General features: G+C 40.2%; 2 long non-coding RNA genes across 3 annotated transcripts in view; one reads left to right on the forward strand and one right to left on the reverse strand.

The window, feature by feature from the left end:
• Positions 1–1,228: 1,228 nt before the first annotated feature.
• The window catches only part of LOC119716947 (uncharacterized), a 103,815-nt gene continuing 83,802 nt past the window's right edge, over positions 1,229–21,241 (reverse strand). The window contains exons 6-7 of one of the 2 annotated variants that reach the window (XR_011809029.1): positions 9,758–9,885; positions 1,229–1,363 (exon numbers count right to left, since the gene is read on the reverse strand). This is a non-coding gene — a long non-coding RNA (uncharacterized lncRNA). Of the gene's footprint in view, positions 1,364–6,604; positions 6,760–9,757; positions 9,886–21,241 lie in introns of those variants that run through there. The other variant, XR_005265808.2, reaches the window with a different exon arrangement.
• Positions 11,297–19,394, forward strand: LOC119716967 (uncharacterized). The gene is made up of 3 exons (XR_005265851.2): positions 11,297–12,410; positions 13,956–14,062; positions 15,015–19,394. It is a non-coding gene; the product is annotated as an uncharacterized lncRNA (long non-coding RNA).

Consider the following 21,241-nt stretch of genomic DNA (forward strand, 5'->3'; position numbering starts at 1 on the left):
ATGCTGCAATTTGCATCCACATCCAGCTTGAGATGCCAGCCCTAAAACCTTTCTAGTGTCCAGGTACATTAGCAGATAGGAAATGTGATCTTTTCAGTACATATCACCACTCCTGTAGCCACTGAGGACTTGATGTAGCAACTTTGTTCTCCATAGTTCTGGAATATCCACCAGAAGGTGCATCAGCACTTGACAGAGCATCAGCAGAGTCACTGAAGCACAATGCTTGACATTTGTGGGTCCTCTCATATGTGTCTCCTGAAAACATCTCCCTGATTTGTGCCATTTTAATAACTGGTCCTGTAGTGTTTTCATGTCAAGTTTTTTGAAGCACAGGGCAAGAAATGGGGAAAACAAACAAACAAACAAACAAAAACAATACACTAATCATGAGGCAAAATTACGTTATTAATATTTACAAACTTTTTAAACTGGCTTATTTCCTAGATGTTGCTCTGGGAATCCATCTGTACTAATGTCAGTTTATGAAGGCAACAATGTACATATCTGCATCTGAATTATTCACATCAGTCAATGAGAATCATCATTTTTATAGCTGAGGTTTAAAACTGGTCAGATGAATTTCTAAGGTTCCTTTTTCCTTCTATTGATCCTAAAGGGAGCTTACAGCGACTCACTTCATTACAGAGGTATATATTTTAGCTATCAAAAACTCTGTGCAAAGAACCATATCTTCCATTGCTCTTTTCATGATATCAAATTTTTGCTGTTCTTACACAGGGGATGATCTCCTGTTAGAGCTGTGTATGACTGACAGCCTAATGGAAGTTTTTGGAAATTATTATTTTGTTTCCTTGGTTAATGAAAGCAGATAAAAAATAGTGGATTTGGAGGTAATACAACTAACTCACCGACATTTCTGTTAGTGGAAGCTGACATACTGATATATGTCTGTTAGTTTTCTGTCTGGCTAAATGCTGCTCCAGAATAGTGGCCAAGAAATACTCTACAATATGCAGATAGCTGTGGTTCTCAGCACTGTGTGTTTTCTTCTCCCGGCTATAACTCTATTCCAGTCACACTGTTAAGCCCATACATACAGTCATCTTTGCAATTAAAGGTACCTTTTTGAGGTACCTTTAAAAGAGTTTTAAAGAGTTCTCTTTTTTCTTTAGTTGAGGTTTATTAAAAATATAATTGGGCCTTTTAACTGACTGCAGAACTTTTATTATCAGCACGGTTCTACAAATAGAGATCTCAGAGACATTTGGGGATTTTCACACAGATATGTATCCATGCACAAACAAGAATGAAACATGTTTCCTTTTTATCCATGCCAACTCTGCTTTCTTGCATGAGGTTAAACAGGAGCAGGGTTACAGTGCTGTCAGAACAGAAGGACCTGCAGAAAGAACACTATGCCAGTAAAAGAAAATTTTAAAGGAACAAAGCTTTTTCTGTCAAGTCTTACACTATTAAGGACATGGTCCATAATGCCTCTGTTAAAAAAGCATGAATATGTAGAGCCTTGGGGTTCACATTAAAGGACAAAATGTGCTGGAAAGCAATGAGTGCTTTCAAACTGAAGTGTTGTTTACTACTCTGACAAAGAAGCAGAAGGATAAATCATTTTAGTTAGTCTCCAGGAGATAATATTTAGATAGAGCTTAATCCACAAAACTGCAGTTCTACCACTTAAAATGTGGACAAGATCACTAACTGGAAAGGCAGCACTCACGTTATTAAGCAGGAATAATGATACTTCTTTCTTGGGTATTATCATAACAACTTCTTCACACATGGAAATGAGATTTCCTTAAGCTTGTAGCTAAATGATCTGTTTGCACTGCTATATAACATGCTTCATTTCCATTGCTGAAATTGTCAGATACAAGACAAAGTAACAAATCTTGTTAGATACAAGACAAAGTAACAGCAAGCACAAACTTCATCTTCCCAAAGGGGAGGTCTCCAAGCATCTTCCGCCTGGAACACTACCTGTCAGACCAAGAAGGGAAGAAAGAGCTAACAAAGCTTCTGTAACTTACAAACTCAGCAACATCTTCCTGAGGTCCATCTCCCAACAATACCAAAGTCCATGGAAGTGCAAACAAGATGGAGCAAAGTAGCAACAGCTATTTTCATAAACTATGCTCAGCTCAGAAACATTTAAACCAATATCATTTTTCCAAAAGTCTTAGCATCCTGTACTAGACAGATAATTTACTTACGAGCACACTGTTTGACCATTAATAGCAACTGTATGACTTTAACTTGCACTACCCTGTTCCATCTTTTGAGCTGTGAAGTGTGCACAAGATTTTAGCATTCTGGTTTCAGCCAGCCTGTAAGCTGACCTGACACCATGTTTGAGAAGCAAAGTGGTAAACTGAAGTGTTGAGTTTTGGGGGTTTCCATGAAGTTTTGGCATTTCAGAACAAGGAAAACAGCAGTATTTTAATTTTGTTTGGGAGCAGTGTCTTTCCCTGAGAGTTCCACCAAGTATCCTACAACCCAAGCATTAAAAAGTGTAAGCATACATGTCAAGGGCTTTGTGATCTCTTCATCATTTCAAAAGATACACGATGAGTTAATCCAATTGAATATGTGCATGTTATCTTAGTAATGGCCAAGAGACTGGGAGAAAGAAATGTTAACATAGGCATGCTGACAGAAAAAAAAAAAAAATCATAACAAAATAAAATGATGAGGTATAACACAACAAACAAGTTATACTTACAGTTTATTTCACAAACTGGAGTTAATGTCATACTATTGAAAAAGAAATAAAATTTATATAAGGAGATTATCAGAAATGTTTGTACTTGAGTGGAATTATTTCAAGTCATTTCCACCAGTCTGCTAAAACTGTGATGTGATATCCCTAGTATTCCACAGGCCATGCTATGTGCATCCATTTGATGCAATGGAGTGCTTTAAAAAGGAAAAGAGATTGTAAATTGCTTGACACTATTTCTAAGAAACTGTTCTGTTGTTGTTTTGTCTCACATGTCTTTAATTACAGTCTCAAAATTTCCCTTGTCTTGAATCCCAGCAAAATCACAGATACAGAATTCTGCTTTTGTTTGGTTCTTGTTTGGTTCCTGACTGTGGAAAAAGAAAACTCATGTTTTCAGAAAGTGTCTGATCTGTAGAGGTATTGGAAGGAACAGTAGCTAAGGAGAAATAATTCTATGTATTTAAGCTATAACATAAATGGAAAGTCAAAGAACAATATACATTGATTCCTTTAAAATTATTTTTATAGCTCAAAAGTTATTTTTATAACACATTTTATAGAGCCAATTATCTCAAATTAATATACATCTTTAAGGAAGCCATTGCAGTATGTTAATCCTGAAGTACTTTCTTCTCTAGTCATGCATTTAATGGTAGCACAGATCCTATTTATTCCATACAATCTTCCTTCAGCGTGCAACTCTGGGCCAGATGGACCAAGGCATAGTGCTGCAGAACATGAATAGCCCTGGATGAACAGATGCATCTGATAATGCTGTTCATCAAAAGGTGTTTGTAATGTATTCTGGGGCCTTATTTTTCTCTCAATCTCATCTGAAAATGTAATATTTTATTTTCTCCACAGGACAGTGTCAAAGCAGATTTGTTTTGCTTTGTTTTGAGGTGGTAAACAGGTCAATTTCTGCAACAGCTATAACTTGAGGAAGGTGGTTTTGCACTTGTATATTAATTGCCTTTATTATTCACTGTAGCTATGTGTACTCCTATTTGAGAGACCACCTTACTTCAAGGGCTTTTCAAGTGAATTTATGAGCAGGTGGCACCTTTAATTCTCGTCCTCCTCAGCTTTTTGTTGCCAAGGTCTGGCAAGTATCATCTGTTAATACCAAATAGCACAGGTTTTAATTAGAATGCATTTTGGGACCCAGGTTCAACATTTACAAAACAAGTGCTCCCTTAACAACAGCTAACACTGTTGCCAGCCCAAGGATTACACTGCTTCACTATCTAGTTTATACAGACAGATCAAGCAGACCAAAAAAAAAAAAATATATATATATATATATATATATATGTATATATATATATATCAATTTAAGGGTGAATATAATTAGGGAAAGAGAAAACATAATTACATGCTTTACAGGAAAGGTTCCAAAAACATGGAGTGGAAAGCTAGCATCTGATGCAGTGTTGCAGTATTTCTACAGCAGAAACGCAGGTGCAGCTTTTGAAAACAAAGGAGTTATCATCCTATTAACAAGAGAAGGAAAAAGATCAGGAATGACCAGGAGTTAAACACTGAGAGCACAGAGCATCCAGCTGATGGGAAGCATCAGGGAGCTGGAGCTAACTCGGTGCAGACCGAAGCGCGGCAGGGCAGGGTCCGTCCTGTCACACTGTTCCAAGTGAGCAGGTGTGCCCCCTGCAGGCTGTGCGACCTGCGAATAGGATTTCTTCAGTTTACACTCAGATTCTCATTCTCCAAAATATTTCCGGGAAGTAGAGCAAATGCCTTCATGAAGCAAAGGACTGGGCTCACAGTGAGGTAATGAAACTTACTGCCTTTCCCTAAACAAAAACGTTGCAGGGTTATCCTCTTTCTGTTTTGGCTGTTCAGGATTATCAAAGAATTTCCATAAAGAGACAAAACAAATATCTTCGGTAAGCAAATTGAGTTTTCAGAGAAACAATGTATGGACATAAAATTATTGTATACTTCTTGTACTTCAGAGTTTGCAGTCCTTCCAAGATAGGCAAATATAAAGAATCCACCCTGCTCCATAGGAAACAGCAGATAACCCGGGAGTGAGACCTGAGGCAAACAGAAACTGCACCTGAGATTTTGGGGCAGGCAAGGAACTGGAGGAAAACAGTATTGCAGCCACTACCTGAGCAAACCCAGGGAACCAGGATTAGCATGCACCCCAGGGCAAAGCGAGGTGCAAAACTTCAGATCTTTTCAAAGTACACAGGTGATTGGGATGAAAGGGTGTGTATGAAATAATCTGTTAACACTGAATTTCCTTTTGACACATAGAGATAAAAAGGCCCTCCTAGATTGTGAATATAATTCACAAATTAAATAATTATTTATGAAAACAAGCTTTTTATGAAGAATGCATTCCCCCTCTGTCTTTCCTTCTGCCTCATTCCTGCTGGCTTGTTTTCTATTGAAGCTGTTTTTGAGTTGCTCATCCCATGTTCTATTAACATGGTTGCAAAAAGAGATATAGCAGTTCCTCTGAGCTGATAGTTCTGCTTATGTGCTCTTTTGTAAACCAAGGCACACGATCAAATCCCAAGGTGTTGTTTGGTAGCTGTGATTCTTTGCTGAAATTTTCCCTTGGTAACTGTGTTGGGTGACGTGAGATCTTTTCTAAACTCCCAGTTGTTTGCTTAACGCAGTGAGTTTTTCTAATCTGTACAAAATGTAACTTTGTCTGTCTTGTGGCAAAAAACATTTCTAATATCTACTATCCTGTCTTGGTCAAAATTATTTTTTGGTCTTTTTTTTCTGTCATTTTTCTGGAACGATCCTTTATCCACCTGTTTTCTTTGCAAAAAGGAAGATGCTTTTCTGCCTACGTATATATTCTCTGTAGGAACATCTAATTCAGCAGTGGAATTTTAAAGGAATAAAGCTGGCACGGAAGGGACAGGTCTCTGGAGCACTGAAATGGCAGAGCTGCCCACGTGAGTCCCCACAGCTGGCACTGAAATTTGCATACAGCTGTAGAGCAGTGCTAATCCATGCCAGAGGATGGGAGGACAGAGAGGACATGGGAAAGGAGGAACCTCTCCACTTGGATGCATATTACACTGCCACGTAGACAACTAGCAGGCAGAGTGCTTTGCAATGGGACCGCCAGAGAGGTTGGTGCTGCATTCTGAAATGAACATTATACATTCATAAAGCAACAAGGAATTAAAATATGGCCAAATTATACTTCTTATGATTGAAAATTAATAATAATCTATCAGGTAATCATTTTCTGGAAATCTTTTTCAAAGGCAGACGTGCAAGAAAACCATGCCCTCCCAGCTGGAAAGTAACACACAGGATGCCCAGAAAAATAAAGCAGATTTCTGTCCTTTGAAGCTTTTTCTTCTTCTCCCAACAGCCAGGATAATTATCCCTTGTCAAAGTTGTTAAGGAGAACTGTTGTTTTGCACTTCTTGGTAAGACAAGACTGAGTCTTTTTATAATGTATAATGTAGTTTAAATTGTACCATGTTAGGAGACTACAATTCAAAATTACATGAAACTCCACCCTTTTCCTCGTGCACAAGAGGCAGTTAGATACAAACCACAGAGAGGACTCAGCTACTGAGAAGAGAGAGGAGACAGCTGCTGACACTGCTGAATACAGAACTTTCTCCAGCAAGGTCATGGCCACGTCGGTAAATTTTGCTGCTATAAATTTTATTGACTTTCAGTTTCTGATAACACTAAGTGAAAGCACACCAAACTCTGGCATTGCGCCACAAGAGACTGTTTTATTCTGACAGCCAAAACCCTCAGTTTGCTGAGTCACTGAAAACTTGCAGCGATAAGTCTGTGCAAATGAAAGGCACCTTTAATCAATGACAAAGTTTTAATACAACTTTGACCAGGCTTAAGTTTCTTTTCTGTTCTTCCTAGGAGGACCTAGACTCCATCACCCGCACAGCTCCAAGGGCAGCAAATGGCCTCCTCAGCGTTCGGGAATTAGCCCCAGATGTGCAGAAGAGGATCCTATTGCGGAGGAAACCAGCATCTCATCAGCCCCATGCACCTTTGTAAACTCAGAAATCACCAGAGGAAATACACCGGAGCTGAAAAGTGGAATAAAGACGTCAAAAGTGTCAAACTTCAGTGCACCACTTCAGCTGTATGCAGAGTATTTGCTGCTAGGTCTCCCCAGAATGTGTTCAGAGGTCTTCCTTTTTTCTCGGTCGGTGTATGTGGTTGCACACACAAGACAAACACTCAGTTATAACAGTTGTATTCAGCATGCTCAAAAATGTGTCAGGCTTGAACTAAAGACTGAAATGGTTTCCTTTCCAAAGACAATGATAAATTCTCTTCAGGCATTAACCAGAAGATACACAGAAAGTGAAGTTCCTCTATACCACTCAAAATGGTAGCAAAGAACTGGAGTTTCACGGAGTACTGACCATAAACAAGAGATACACCAGGTGCCAAATAGGAAAATCACAGCAGAGCTTTCACCCAGAAAAAGGACTCATGAGATGAAACATAAAATAATTTATAGAGCCAGAATATAACTCAGAGAGAAAAATATTGATTCTGCACATGCAGGTGTTAGAAGGCACTCCGCTCCCTCCAGCCCATAACCATTCCTCAATTTCAGTCATGACTGTATGCTGAGAGGAACAAAAGAGCTCCAGGAGTAATAAAATTTAATTGCACTGGTTCTTGTTCCACTGTCACTGATCACACTGCCTCTTCTCTTTGCTGTTATAAAAAAAAAATATATAGAAAATAGGTCCTTTTTAAAAATGGCTTTCTTTTTGCTTGCAAGCCTTCAATTTCCTTACAATAGGAGACAACCCATATTACATTCGTCAGTAAGAATACAAAAGTACTTGCTTGTGGTTTTTACTATTCCTGTCACAGTTTTCCTTTCACAAGAAGCAGTGCATTTTCTTCTGTCCCAGCTAACACATGTAACTAGTCAAACATATGGGAAGAATCCTCTGCTTTAAAAAAAAAAACCTAGGGGAGGGGTGTCGAGCCTCTCAGGTTGCCTTGACAATTCTGCCGGTTACCAAAATATTCATCCCGAGTGCTTCCTGCAGCCCAGGCAGCAGGGGTTACATGCACTGTAAAGGATGCTGATTTCATGCTCCTTTCCTCAAGGATCCCAGCAGGTAGACTTCACCAAGCTGGCTGGAAAAATTTCATTGACTCATTACTGAAGTTGCCTTAAAATTCAGCTTCCCTGGATCTCTGCTCCCATAGACAACTCAGCACAGTGAGTTTCTTCTGAAATTTACCTGACCCTTCACAGAGATACAAAGGCAGAGATTGCTGCCTTATTAGCCCAGAAAGGCCAGACACAATTTTGTTACCAATTCAACTTTCTTAATTAAAGGGAAGGAATATATTTTTTCTTTACATTTTGTTCCATCCAGGCTATTTTAAAACAAATATTAAGAGCTTAAGATAACATCTTGTCTTTCCATAGCATTGATGGTCAAGTAGTTAAGATTAATTCTTTTTCGAAAATCACCTCTGCAGGGTAAACTTCAGAAAGTTTTCTCATGTTACAAACTTCTAGAACGTGTTCGTGATTTCTCTACTAGTCAACTGAATGACAGGCCTCAACTCAACAATATCCTTTGCTGAAAAAAATCTTTGCATGCCGAAAGGTCATGCACTGCATAAAGCAACCCTCTAGTTACGTAGGTGAGATCAGTGGAGGACCAGCGCCTCATTACACAGGTCTAAAAACATCATCCTGCTTTCCCTGGTGCCACACACCTGAGCTGTATGTCCTCTGCAGCGCTTCACAGTCACATGGCTGGTTTTGACAGTCCTCCTCCCTGACAAGTCCTTGAGGAATCAACCACTGATCTTTCTAGATTCAACTATGAGTCACTACTGAGTGGCCTCTTACTGATTATATTTTAAAAAAACAAATGCGTAGATGTGTGGTTCCTCTGGGGTTTATCCTTGGCAAGCAGGCTTTGTGCTACTTAGCAAAGGCAAAGAACCAAAGAGGCATCACCCCTCAGTCCATCGACAAAACCTTATGCTCTGTGGACATGATGATTCCTTCTGTTTTTAATTTTTACTTGTCATGATTGATGATAAAGCAAATGAAGGCAGAGTTACTTCACATACTGTGCAAAGTGCAGATGACATAATAGAAGACAACAATTTAACAAAGATCATTACAAATGCAGTGACTCATCAGGTTTCCAAAATGTGATGAAACGCATGAGCAGATTCTAACAAAGCAAAAACACAGTCTAATATAAACTGCCATAGACTATGTATGTATTTGTTTTGATGTTTTTAATTTCAGTAGATTGAGACAAAATTTTATTAATAGGGCTCAAATTAACAGAGGCACATGCAAGCTTTGTCTATGCACACCAACACGTTCACGTGGGTGAGTACTAGCGTGTAATCACAATGACTTTTTAAAAACAAACAAACAAACAAACAAAGCTTTTGTCTCAACCTGCTTGCCCAAAGTTTCTGAGGATGCCTGTGGCAGAGGTGGAAACCTAGAAATTTTGACTTTCAGGTTCTCCGATTCAGCCGCAAGACCTTCCTCACTGTTATCAGTGGTGCGTTATAGACCAAAGATTACTAGTAGTCTATAGACCATTACAGAGCACGTGTAAAAAACAACAGAACTTGGCCCTGCCTTTTAGTTTAGTTTTAGATTGTACTATGAGAACCAGCTATCCTCCAAGGGTTGCCCACTGGATGTGGTCAGGCTGGACAGTTAGCCAGGATGATTTTCCAATGATTAGGCAAGGGTTATTCCAGCCTTTTTTTTTTTTTTTTTTTTTTGCTAGGTCATGTCCTTCCAAAGCCAGGCATTCAATTAACCCATCAGCTGCCACTGTTTGCCCACAAATTTTGTTGTTTTTTTACAGCTTTCATGAAGAAACTTCAAAGAAAATGGGAAAAAATAGAGTCAGAAGCTCCCTCTAAGATAGCGCTTAGGATTGATTTCCAATGAAATTATGGCTGAACACAACAGGGAGGGTACTCAGGAATGACGTCTCTGTGACTGACTCATGTCTTTGCTGCTCTTTGAAATCAAGAGCATTGATTTTTTTATACTTCTACCTGGGTTTGCCTCCAGCGTCCTGGAATGCTCCAGGGCCCAGAAGGATACAGCGCGTGACACAGCAGGCAAACAGCTGAAAGGTCAGTGCACGCAGGGTGCGTCCGTAGCATCTCTGCTGCTGCTGCGTCTGCCAAGATCCAAGCAAATTCAAAGGAAACAATATTTGAGTAGTGCTTACCTGTGGTCCTAGCTCAGCCTCATGAAAAATCCTAATCAGCATTAATTTACATTTACACATTCATATGGGGCGAGCTGCAGCATCTGAGCTTCTCCACACTTTCTTCAGCAAGCTCACTGGAAGCAAACACTCAGTTTCTCTCTGCTCTGGTCGCTCCACCCAGTCCCACCTGTACCCGTGTTGCGGTGACACAAACTGGCACTGACACCCAGCACAGCCTGGCCACCTCTGTGTAACCAACTTGTCAGCAAGTCTTCACGGCATTAGCAGAAGCAAATCCTACCTCGTACCCCAGCCTTAACACCAGCCTTTTCCCAGTTTTGTCATTTAAGCCCCAAAGCAAAAGGTGGCCCAGAAACTGAATTTAGCATCATTTCTCGAGTCAGTCTGAAACAAATCAGTGCCTTAATCTTTTTTTTTTTTTTAATCTCATCCTCAACCCTACCTACATCCCAGTCTCACCTCCATCTTTCACAGAGGAATTTCCTAGCCCCACTGGTGAGCTTCCAGCCGACACACAGGACAGAGGCTCTGTTTTCCCTTGCACAAACTCCTCTTCACCCTGGAGCCCCATCAGCTTGACTCCCCACTCTAGCCCCAGCCTTCACATCCCCATTCCTTCTCTCCATCATCTCTCCAACTGAGATGATGCAGTTTCATCTCACACTTCTTCTAGGCCAGCTAGATATTAGAACTAGGATTACTGCACAGTTTAGGATTGTTTTTCAGGTTTGCATAAACCATGGTTTTACTTGGTCTGACCTCTCACCTTCCTTCCAGACAAAGCTAATCATAGCTTAAAAACTGCTTTAGGCTCCCAGTGTAAACACGGCTCAGTGCTTTATGCCTGAAATCTGAAATCTAAAAGGCTTCCCTGGTAACCTGCCATGAATTCAAGCTTTACTTTTCTTCTTTTATCTCTGGAGGCCAAGCCCTACCTTACCCTTGTCTGCTACCCAGTGACCCAACCTCCTATCTCAGAGCCCATCTCCCAGTGACACTGGATTATGCCACCTCGCAGTTTATTTTAGCAGGCCCTGTTAATTACAGTTAATTATTACACAGGTTTCTACATTAACATGAGCAACCTCTAACTTTATGCAAAATATGTTTACTTCCCTCAGGACGCTTAAACATTAATTTAGGAGGAAATGTACTGTCAGGAGTACCAGCCTTTCTGATCTGCCTATCTCGCACAAAAGCGTGTCATTTATTAAGTCAGAAGCACTGCCAAGAGAACTTTGCACAAATTAAAATGCTCAAAGCTTGACAAGAATCAGAGTTTCTCTGAGTTTAGATGAAAATTAACTTATTTTTCTTGCAGTAGGGATAGAGTGATGTTTTAGAGATGAGACAATGTCTGCTGTGCCCATGTGCTGTCTCATATTACTCTGGATTTCACGCTTCCATTTATATTATAGCATCAGAGCACATTATTGCCTAGCTGCAAGGTAATTACTGGAAAGGTTTCATGAGGTAAGACTATTATGATCTGATAAGAAACTGTCTTTTTGTTTTGTTTTCTGCCTACATCACAGCAAGCGTCTAACAAGACTAAATTATAACTGAGAGCAGCTGGTAATAGTTGCAAATGTAATCAGTTAGCAGAAGCCCTGAGCCACAAAATCAAATGAAGGGAAGAGGTGAAGCAGCAATCTGCCCACCCTCGGAAGTGAGAGTCTGCATATGTACACTTACACATGCAACCAAACTGCATAGAGAAGGTCTAGCATACTCCTTTCTGGCTCTAAACGTACAGGTCACACTCCCTGTAACACCTCACCACGCTGCAGGAAATGAGCCCAGCAGAGAAGCACTTCTTCACCCGCAGCACAAAGTCACCTCTGCACCGAGCCCTGGGGCCACCTCCCCTGGAAGAGGCAGATGCTAAGGACTGCACCTGGACAATTTTCACAGCTTTCTGAACATGAGAGTTAGGGAGATTTCAGCCAGAAGCCAAGCCAATCCTGGAAGGGACACCTTACCACGCATCTTCAGTGAGCATCTAGCACAAAAAAAAAAAAAAAAAAAAAAAAAAAAAAAGGATAGACAGAGGCAAAAAGCAGGGAGCCTATCTCTCCCAGGACATCACAGATTTTAACGGATACCTGCAGTGTTACCCAAAGCTACCAGTGAGCAAGGTGCAGGCAGGAAGGAGTTAGGGACCGAAGCCCATCGGATCGCAGCATCCACCAAGTGGGTGACTCGTCTGCTGCAGCAACGTCACGGGGCTCCAAAGACAAAGCATCCTTGGCTCTGCCAGGGGCTGTCCTGCTGTCTGTCAAAGGCCAGCAACTGGAAGCAGTGCCAGTGAAATCTTGTGCCTAGCGGGGATATAAAAATATTCTGAGCACTGCTGAGAGCTGAAGCTTCACAGAGAGGGAAGCAGCTGAAGGCACCTAGCTTTGGAGCATCACGCCGATGATGGGAAGCGACTGCACTCCACTGTGTGCCCAACGCCCATCTCTCTGTTGGTAAGTCATAACTTTTCCAGTCAGAGCATAAAACATAAGCTAATTAGATTGTTTTCATTTGTTTTTAATCCAAATTACTGCTCTTGGCAGAGAGCTGAGGAGGTGGAAATGGCCAGTACCCCACAGGCCGTCCTCAGAACAGGAGAGCTGTGAGCCTGTCTTACTACCGTGGGTGGCATGAGCTGCTTGCCTCGAGGACGGTTTGTGTGACGAGAAGTGTCTGAAATGCACTGCTAAGGCAACTGAACGCTGGTTTGCAGGCTGTGAGCTCGTTCACAGGCTGTGCAGGACAGGGTACAACAAATTCATTTCCTTCAGAGAGATATTTATGATATGAGCATCTATCCCTACAGCTTAAACAGGTGAAAAAATAAGTTATGCAAGGCACGTTTCACTGAACCTGCTGGAATCTCCTTTTCAAAAATTGACATAAATATTAAAGCTAATTAGAAAGCTTTCTGGCTGCATCAAACGGCCCTGTGGTGTGGGCTTACATTCAGAGCAAAGGTTTACTCACAGGTCATTACTTGAGATGTATATATTCCCAGAAGTTGTTTTGTGATGCTGTCTGTCTTATTTTAAAAACAATTGCTGTGCAAAATTGACCTGGTGATCTGGACCTTCCTCAAAACACTGTTTAGCTTCTTTGGCAATGAGCAGAAAATGGACAGGAATGAAATAAACCCTCTGAGGGAATAATTATTATTCAAACAGCTGCAAATGCTGATAATCTGAAGCATTACCTATATAAACTTGCTAGGAAGAATAATCTGAGGCCTGAAATTCTCCCTTGAATGTTTTTGGCCTACGTTTGCTTTGGCTCTGTCAATGAGCCTATAGCCCACCACTGAAGCAATTCTTTGGTGTAAATGCAGAAAGCAAGGAGTGAAGTTAGCAGGCCTTTAACTGAAAGGTGCCAGTCACAGGCAGGCTGTCTGGAAAGAGGATGCACAGTTTTAAAGTTACAGCTTTCATGGAAAAAATACGTGGTAACCTGGCACCACAACTTACTGCAAATAAAGAGTTGAGCAGCAGCCACTGACTGCAAAGTCAAATGATGGGAAGAGGTGAGGCACCGAGCTGCCAGGCTCTAAACAGGAGTCTAGAGGGTCTACGCATGTACACATGTATGCTGAACAGAAAAGGATCAAAGTAGTGTGACTGTTCCCAGTGCAAGTTTAGACAGCATTTCCGCATTTCTCTACCTTTTGTTTCAGTATGCATCTGGTAGTAATGGAGCATAAATATGTTTTTTATTATTATTACTATTTAAAGCATTTAATATAAAACAAGCATTGATTAAGTCATTCTGAATGGCACACATCACTGATTTGCAATGATCATTGATGGACAGAGGAAAACCTAACCGCGGCTGAAGGAAAAGAGAGAATCGCTCGGTCATCACACAAAACATGGCCACAAAAAACGTGTAGTAAATTACAGTACTGGAGATGAAACCTTGCCCATCCTGAAACTACTTTCGGTATGGCAGTGTTGGAGAGTGCAGGATCAATAAAACATCATTTGTATCTATTCTTTTGCCAGGCTTGGCAGTGTAGAGTCATCCTTCCACTGGAATGGTTTTGTGGATTACAATTAAGGAAATCTCCAAAACACAACAGCTGATCATGGAGGAAGCCATGGAGAGAGGAGTAAGTGAAACTATTGAAGGAAAGATGTTTTCTTTTTCTGCACCATGTTTACCCATATTGTGATTTTTCCTTGTTCTGAGTATGCTGCGAGTCATGTGGTATTTTCTTTCACAGGACAATAAAATTGCAAGGAGTAGGAAGGGGGAATCATATGAGCATTATAAGGATTTGGATCTATCATTTGCATACCTTTTCCTTTGGGAATGTAATACAGTAAGATTACACTAAATGAGATGGACACAGATGTCCACAAAGAAGAATACTTGGCTCCCTGTCTGTGTACAAAAGCCAACATTGGTGGATCTTTGTACCAATACCTCTTACCTATAACCTGAAATGGTTCTACCAATTCTTTTACCTGCTCCTCTACAGATGTTACACGATGAGCAAAGAGCAAGTGATATCATTGCAGACATAATAAGATTAGTAAGAATTGAGTGTTAACTTCCAGAAATTTTAAAGGTTTTACATTAAAAAATGTGGAACAGTAGATGAAGAATAAATATAATATTATAAGGACACTAGAAGCCACAAAGTCTTCTAATTGAGTGACCACAGTCGGGTATTCAAAAATGCTGTCTCCAATAACAGCATTTCAAATTCAGCCCCAGTGAAACCTGGCTTGCACCTTAGATGTAAGTACAAAACAATGTATGCACTCGGACTAAAGGCAATTTAAAATTGGAACTTGGTTCTTGGAAGCCCCCAAAACTTCTTTATCAATTACATTTTTTTATATATAAATACTTGAGAACATTATACAACTTACAAACACATTAAAAAAAAAAATAAAAAAAGTAAAATGTAAGCTAGAAAAAAAACTTTAGAGTGGAAAAAAAAAATCTGTTCTAAAGTCTAAGAAATATCCTTGGCTTTCTTTACATCTTAATTTTTTTGTTCTAATATCAAGTTCCCTTGTTACCAAGCCATTGTCTTACTTACTTTCTTACAGGACAAAACTGTACACCCATTCCTAATCCTACAGTCACCATGGATCACTTTTCAATCAGCAAAAAGGACTTTACAGGAGTTTTCTAGATATCTTATAAATCCTCCTTCACTATTGTACTGTCACAGGATGTTCATACAATAAGCAAAGCAGCATATAACTCTTCCTCCACTACTGAACAGAGATAATACTTCCACAAAATAGAAACTCCTCAATTATTTCTGTAAATAGTTGTATGGTTTCTTTGCCAGAATCTACTCCAAAATACTTGCAGTTACTTATGTGAAGCTCTGTCAGGCCCAGATTTAGCTTCTGACACAAGAAAGCAAGATCTCCATAGATGGCTGAGAAGGGATAGCCAATACACCTAAACTTGTGAGAAAAAAAAATAATAATTGTAATCAGTGCTGTGAGGGCCGTGAGGGATCTAAAGCTTGTGACTGAAATTCTTAATTTTCATCTTGCTGAATCCCATTAAATCCTTCTCACTTTTGTTTTCCTTCACATGCAAATGATTTGTTTTAAACAACAGCAACATTTGTTTCTGTAATGAAATAACATAGATGAATGTCACAGCCCTGTGTTAAGTGCTCCCAACACTTAAAAAATTGAAGTGGATGACACAACACTTAGCCTTGCAGAGGATTCAATATTGACAGCTCACAGTTTGGCCCCCAGTGCTCCCCTGCAGCTCCCCCAAACCAGACAGCTCAGGGAAGGCCAACAAGCCTCGCTGATGGGTGCCCCGCTGATGGGATCACCTCTGCAGGTCACTATTTACAGGAATTTCTTGTTCACATCTACATTAACTCTGGCATTTTCTCTTGCACATCTGCCAATGACTTCTTGCCAAGGCAGTCAACCAAGTTCCATTCCCAAAAGCATAATTTTTTATCAGATATATTAAAATCAGTAATCTGATTTATAAGTATTTTTCCCCTTTTAGAGTGCAATTTTTTAACAACTGTATGACTGCAGAAAGCTGAAGGTGAGTGGAAATACTCTCCTCCCCTTTGATGCAGAAAAATAAACCTTTTCTGTCCTCAGGGTACAAGAGACTGCTGCCATGCACTGAAATATTTAAATAAATTCTGCTGAGCCCGCATATCACCCACCAGCTTGGTACTCCTGGCCCATTTTTTGCTGGTCCATGATAACTCTGCAGTTAGTTATTTATAGCCTATAACCACATCTGACATTGTCACATCATTATAGCCAATTCTGGTCTCTTTGAGCCTGGATCAGTGTAATTCCAGGAGAGATGCAGGAGAGATGCCAGGTAGCAGTGAGATTATCTCTAGCTGCTAAAAAGTCTCTTAAAAGCTTAAAGCTAGTATGTGATCCTGCATGTCAGTAATTACCTGAGGATGAGTCATAAAATCCAAAGAAGCAGCAACCTGAACAGAATCAGAAACAGCTTCTGCTTGTTCAAGTTCACCATAGTATTGGAATGATGGATACATAGTGTAGGTATTTTTGCACCTTGCCTATGCAACGTTGCCTTTGCAAAGTAGATAACATCTTCATTTTAAAGGTGGGAGCTCAGAGAGTAAAATCAAGAGTGGATTATTCCCTCCTAGGAGCACTGTCTCTTGGCCACTGTGGTGGTTTTACTCAGGTGGGAGTAAAAACCACCACAATCGCTTTCTCACTCCCCCTCCTCAAAGAGGAACAGGGAGAAAATATGATGGAAAGGGCTCAAGGGTTGAGATAAGGACGGGGAAGTCACTCTCGTCCCCTGTGCTGTGGGGTCCCTCCCACGGGATGCAGTCCTTGCTGAACTGACCCTGTGTGGTCTTCCCACAGTGTCTTCAAGCACTGCTCTCACACGGCTCCATCCCACGGGGTCCATCCCCCAGGAGCAAACTGCTCCAGCACGGGTCCCCCACAGCTGGGGGCAGCTCCCCCCAGACCCCTGCTCCTGCGTGGGCTCCTCTCCACAGGCTGCAGCTCCGTCCCGGAATCTGCTCTGACAGGGAACAGAGATCTGTACAGTTCTCCTGGTACACTTCAGAGTTTCCATACACTTTTCTCCAGAGCTGAACCGCATATCTCCTGCTCGTGCATTATCTCTGTCTCTCACCACACTGCTTTTAGAGATACTGTCAGTGTGTTTGCTGATTCTGGGTGTTGGAGACTGTCCCAGGCAAGCAGAAATGGTGCTCATTTCTCCCTGGCTCCCTCAGACTGGATTATTCAGTTCGTTTCAGAGCGGTGTTGTTGCACAAAGAAAATACTTCAGACACTGACAAACAGCTGCATTAAAGTACATATCCTGAAGGACAGAACATCAGCCTACAGGCCACCCTAAAGTGGCAGACAAGTCAGTTGTTACTTGAGAGGACAAAGGCTTTGAGTGCCATCAAGCAGAATGGCATGGAGGGGAGCAGATGGAGAGAAAGCCTGATGTTTTTAACACATGAATTGGCACTACTGCTGAAAGCCCTTACCAGTGCAGTATTGCAGTTTGATATTAGCATTCAGTACAATAGTTGCTGATATTTGGCCTAAATCAGTTCCATCTTTTCTTATTTATGACACTTGACTTTTCCACTTCTCCCTATACTTTCAACAGCAGGTGCTTAGGGAACTGTCAGAAATTGTAAGATAAATTGTATGAAGAGATCAAAACAAAATTCTCTTACGAACTGCCATTTTTTGAAAGCTGTGCTTATTAATGTATATAAATTGTGGCCCTAATTTCACATAAAAATAATATTAAAAAAAAAAAGTAGCAATATCACCTTCAGTAAGTACAAGGAACAGACAGTAACTCCAAATATCCAAATAATACTATACACAGTGTATACAAATGACAGAACATCCAGCAAGGACCTCCTAAAGTATCTCTATCACCTAACTATGAAGAGACTACATGCATGTTACTGGTGTATAAACGGTAGCTCAGGGCAAAGACCTTAAGAGATTTGCTTAAGGACACCCACCTTGCTGAGAGCCTGGGATTTCAGCCCCCCTGGGCGTATGACTTACCACTGTTGCCTCTTCATGTGACCAAAACGTGTACTGATTTTCTTTCCTTTTTATCAAGTGTGTTTGTGTTCCTCAATAAGCAGTTCAAGAGGCCCAGTGAGAAAGCAATACCTGCTGTTTGGCGCTGCCACTACTATGTCAGCCATACAGGTTTGTAATACTAAAGAAAGTGGCTGCATACACTCAGTGTCATCATATATTTTCTCTAGCGCTCCTAGATCTTAAAATATGAAAGAGCAGACTCGTAAGGATTAATTCTATATTCTTAATGTAATATCTGAACGTTTGCAGTGCTCCAGGCATGGCATGTGGGGGAAGTGACAACTCCAAGTGCAGCATGCAACCCCCCAGCAGAACCCCTACACTACATACCAGCACAGGGGACCTAAGCAAGTCCGACGGACTTGGCCTTACTCTACATAAAGAAAAGTTCAATTCTCATTGCAGTGCACAGTCCCTTTTCCTTAGCATGTTGTTGATTTTTTTAGCTATTTCATTTCAAAACAGAAGGTTTAATTGTGACTATGTCGTCATAAGCTAATTCTGAGGAGAAGTTACAGGAAAGTTACAGGAAATACCCCCACAGCCTAACAGAGGGAGTTTGATTTGTCTTTACAGGAATGAATAACATTTGAATATGAAATATGAAATAGTGAATAGCTATTTAATTTGTACATTTTAAACATTTTTATGTACATTTTTTAAACTCAACCAAGTTTTGGTTGAGTTTAAAACCAACAGATATTTAACAGCTGTCTAATTCATTTAATGACCAATTTGTATTTTCCAAAGAAAATATGAATACTGTTTCATCTAATACATCCTTACTTCCTATATAAATTATTCATAAATACTGTATTTATTGTCAAATGAAGTTTTCACCTTTTATGATTACTGTATGATTTAATAAGACATTCTGTATACACAGTAAATGAACAGTCTATGGACTGACATTTTCCAGCAGTTTCAAAAATTAGCTTTCTAAATGTATTAAGCTGTTCTCAGGACTCCAGAAATAAACTCCTCAGGCAAAATTACGTACCTTTAATCCAACCATAAGCACCAGAGTGGAAGTGTTTTTATTTTTTCTAAGCTGAACACACTTTCAACAACCGCTTATCATCAACGCATGAGCACTGATGACATAAATAACCCATGTATTTGCCCATATAATATATGTATGTATGTATATATATATTATGTGTGTATATATATATTACATGTATATATAAACATAGATTTGGGGGCACCAAAAAAATGGAAGGTCTATATCCTAGATATGAATGTTTTCCAAATTTACCTTTCTTGTCTTGTAACACTGGGTTTGAAACTAAGCACACTTCAGACCAGACACTGAATGCACTAACACTTACTACAGGTGTGGCACTAAAATTTAACTCCAGGTGTGTCTGGAACCAAGAGATATGCAAAGAGGAACAAATCACCTACATTCCCAGCAGCCAGTTCCACCAGGAAGGGTTACTGTTGGGAAGCTGGTCAGCTGGATACTCTGCTGCTCTTCCTGTTTTTCAGTTTAGTACATCCACATGCTCTGAACACTGCACAGGTAGCTTTCTGAGACAAAAGTTACCCTATTTAACTCTGCAACAATGAAAATTTTGACAGTCTATGAGTCTTGGAATTTGTAGCAATTTGATTTATTCTAGCAGATGGTACCACTTGCTCCCTCTTAGGCAACCTGCCAGGATCTGTTAGGATTTCTCCTACTGTGGCTTGTTAATATAGGCTTGGGGACAATGAGAGTAGGCAGTAAAATCAACCTGTGTTGTAGACAAAAGGAAAGATTTATAAAGCTAAAATATCTGTTAAATGGAACGTGAGAAGGAAGAAGCAGCTTTAGTGAGCTTTTAAAAACTATAAAACTATCAGAAGAAAAGAGGTGGTATGTGAGCAAAAAATAACATGTTCTGTATAGGGTAGACAGTAGCTGGTGTTTCTGGAGGTGAAATGCAGGGGAGGTGGAAGGAATTTTTCTCACAACTGCCCCATATGCTATATCATGACATGACAGAGAAGTCAAACCACAATGTTTTTGGTTCCCTTTAGGGCATAGCCATGACTGAAATTGTCCCACTTTTGTTCAAGAAATACTTTAATGTGATGTGTATGGATGTATTGCAGATGGATAAAAAAATAACCCAGCCCACATCAGCTGGCTCAGCGCATGGAAGAGATGTGGAGTTCACAGGAGGGTAGAACAGCATCACAGTCCTGTGTACAACCCCATCCCACTCTCTTCTCCTAAGCACAAGCCTAAATACAAGCAGTACTAGTTCAGTGCTGAAACTGAAAATTAAGACTAATTCCATTAGCAATCACTCAAAATATTTTTATTTTTTTTCCTCATCTGATCATGATCAGCTTGAGGAGTTCTGTGTTTTCTCCCTGTAAAACTACCCCTGCTTATGCCCGATGCAAAGTTTCTTCTGCAAAGCCCAGAGGCTCAGGCTCACCCTGCCAGTCCTATTCCCGAAACTGTTCATCCTGTTTCAGTCCCACATGAATGATGTTCATGTATCTGGGTCTTTAAAACCTAGCCAACTAAAACTGCCATCTATTATATTGTAGGAGAAATCTTCCATAAGACTAAATAACCTAAAATGTTTTTGAACTTAAATTTAAGTAAGTGTGTGATTGTGCTAAACCTACTTCCTTCCAATACACAGTGGGAATAAATCATTTTTCTCAACAAAGGTAAACCTGAAATATTAATAAGCAGACAATGTGCTGGTACCAATTACTTTTTTTCTTTTGATATCTGAAAGTAATATCAACCCTATTCAAGGTCTTTCAATGAAGAGGTGAGCTGTAAAATAACAATTTTAATGAAGAGTAGATAACAATTTTGGTCTTTTGTGCTATCAGAGAGAAAGTTACATCAATTCCCCCATAATAGAAGAGTCTCTTACCAAGAAGTATTACCTCCTTTGAAAAATAGTATGTGGAGGTAAGAGAGAACTAATGAGACTTTGATGGTATCTCTGCCATTACATGATAATCCTTAAAATTATATGCCTGTTGCATCTTGCTTTTCAATCTAGACTGAAAAACAAAACTGAAGCATATGTTTCATATACTTCATTTGCAAAGCTGTTTACACTTTAAAATCACTCTGGAGAACCTTCTGCTTGCTAATGGGAAGCTGTAGTGGTTGCAAAGCCAGTCCCAGTTAGGCAAATCTGCACTGCCAGGTGCTGGCACATCAAAACTCACTCCTT

The sequence above is a fragment of the Anas platyrhynchos genome, chromosome 4, assembly GCF_047663525.1.
Source record: "Anas platyrhynchos isolate ZD024472 breed Pekin duck chromosome 4, IASCAAS_PekinDuck_T2T, whole genome shotgun sequence".
Classification (NCBI taxonomy): domain Eukaryota; kingdom Metazoa; phylum Chordata; class Aves; order Anseriformes; family Anatidae; genus Anas; species Anas platyrhynchos.